Source organism: Meriones unguiculatus, chromosome 7 (genome assembly GCF_030254825.1).
Source record: "Meriones unguiculatus strain TT.TT164.6M chromosome 7, Bangor_MerUng_6.1, whole genome shotgun sequence".
NCBI lineage: Eukaryota > Metazoa > Chordata > Mammalia > Rodentia > Muridae > Meriones > Meriones unguiculatus.
Genome location: NC_083355.1, coordinates 49,012,543 through 49,015,201, shown reverse-complemented (window position 1 = coordinate 49,015,201; position 2,659 = coordinate 49,012,543).

Below are 2,659 nucleotides of genomic sequence, written 5' to 3'. Positions count from 1 at the left end.
TAGTATACAAAAATTCAACGGGAGAACTCCTCCAGCTGATAAACACCTTCAGCAAAGTGACAGGATACAAAATCAACTCAAAAAAAAAAAATCAGAAGCCCTCCTGTGTACCAAAGACAAAAGGTCTGAGAAAGAAATGAGGGAAACAACACCCTTCACAATAGCCCCTAACCACATAAAGTATCTTGGGGTGACACTAACCAAGCAAGCGAAAGACCTGTTTCAGAAAAACTTCAAGTCTCTGAAGAAATAAATTGACAAAGATATCAGAAAAACTTCAAGTCTCTGAAGAAATAAATTGACAAAGATATCAGAAGATGGAAAGGTTTCCCGTGCTCATGGATTGGTAGGATTAACATTGTGAAAATGGCCATCCTGCCAAAAACAATCCACAAATTCAACACAATTCCCATCAAAATACCAACTCAATTCTTTAGAGAACTTGAAAAAATGATTCTCAGCTTTATATGGAGGAACAAAATACCCAGATTCTCCAAAACGATCCTGTACAACAATAGTTCATGTGTAGGTATCTCCATCCCCGATCTCAAGCCGTATTACAGAGCAATAGTAATAAAAGCTGCCTGGTATTGGCATAGAAACAGAATGGAGGATCAATGGAAGTGAATACCCAGAAATAAACCCACACACCTATGAATATTTGATTTTTGAAAAAGGAGCCAAATCCATTCAATGGAAAAAAGACAGCATCTTCAACAAATTGTGCTGGTCCAACTGAATGTCTACATGCAGAAAAATGAAAATAGAACCATATCTATCACCCTGCACAAAACTAAAGTCCAAGTGGACTATAGACCTCAACATAAAACCAGATACTCTAAATTTATTAGAAAAAAAAGATGGGGAACAGCCTAGAACTCATTGGCACAGGAGACAACTTCTTGAACAGAACACCAACAGCACAGGCTCTAAGAACAACAATCAATAAATGGAACCTTATGAAGCTGAAAAGCTTCTGTAAAGCAAAGGTCATCGTTATCCAAACAAAACAACTGCCTACAGATTGGGAAAGAATCTTCACCAACCCTTTATTTGAAAGAGGGCTAATATCCAGTATATATAAAGAGCTAAAGAAGCTGAAAAGCAACAAACGAAGTAATCCAATTAAAAAATGGAGAACAGAGCTAAACAGAGAATTCTTGATAGAAGAATATTGAATGGCAGAGAAGCACTTAAAGAAATGCTCAACCTCATTAGCCATTAGGGAAATGCAAATCAAAATGACCCTGATATTTCACCTTACACCCATCAGAATGGCCAAGATGAAAAACTCAATTGACAACATATGCTTGAGAGGTTGTGGAGAAAGGGGAACCCTCCTCCATTGCTGGTGGGAATGTAAACTGGTACATCCACTTTTGAAGTCAATCTGGTGCTTACTCAGACAATTAGGAATAACGCTTCCTCAGGACCCAGCTATGCCACTGCTAGGTATATACCCAAAATTTGCTCAAGTACACAACAAGGACATTTGCTCAACCATGTTTGTAGCAGCTTTATTCCTAATAGCCAGAACCTGGAAACAACCCAGATGTCCATCAACGGAGGAATGGATACAGAAAGTGTGGTATTTTTACACAATGGAATACTACTCAGCAATCAAAAATGAAGAAATCATGAAATTTGCAGGTAAATAGTGAGATCTAGAAAAGATCATTCTGAGTGAAGTATCCCAGAAGGAGAAAGACAAACATGGTATATACTTGCTTATATAAACCTACAAGATATGGTAAACATAATGAAGTCCATACACCTAAAGAAGACAAACAAGAAATCAGAAAGGGGGTAAAATAATCAATCCTCACTTAGAAAGACAAATGAGATGTGCATTGGATATATGACAGGAGTCTACCACAGAAGGCATCTGAAAGACCCTACCAAACAGCGTTTGAAAATAGATCCTAAGACTCATAACCAAACCTTCGGCAGAAGGGGAGTTAGTTTGCTGGGGAAAGGATAGGAATCCCACAAGGACCAAATGTATCTGGGCACAGGGTCTTTTTCTGAAACTGTTTCTCCAACCAAGGACCATGTATGTATATAACCTAGAACCTTTGTCAGACGAAGCTTTGGTAGCTCAATAACCAATTGGTTTCCCATAGTAAGGGGAACAGGGACTATCTTTGACAGGAACTCAATGGCAGGCTCTTTGACCTCCCCATCCCCGAAGGGAGGAGCAGTCCTGCTAGGCCACAGAGGAGGACTTTGCAGCCAGCCCTGAAGATACCTGATAAAACAGGGTCAGATGAAAGGGGAGGAAGTCCTCCCCAATCAGTGGACTTAGAAAGGGGCAGGGAGGAGCTGAGGGAGGGAGGGTGGGGTTGGGAGGGAATAAGGCAAAGGGATACAGCTGGGATACAGAGTTAATAAAATGTAACTAATAATAATAAACATTAAAAAAAAGAAAAAAAATAAAGAGGAAGAGAGAAAAGCACTAAGGAAAAAGGAAGAAGTTTATTCAGCACTGAGTGCTAGAAGAGAGCACAGTAGAGATGGAACAGCACAAATGAGGTGGGGTACGGGTGGGTTATTAAGAGGAAGCAATAAAAAATAGAGGACCTAAAGAGCTGGAAATGTGACTCAGCTGTGCAGCTCTTCCATGCATGCGTGCATGTGTGCGTGCATGCGTGTTAGATTC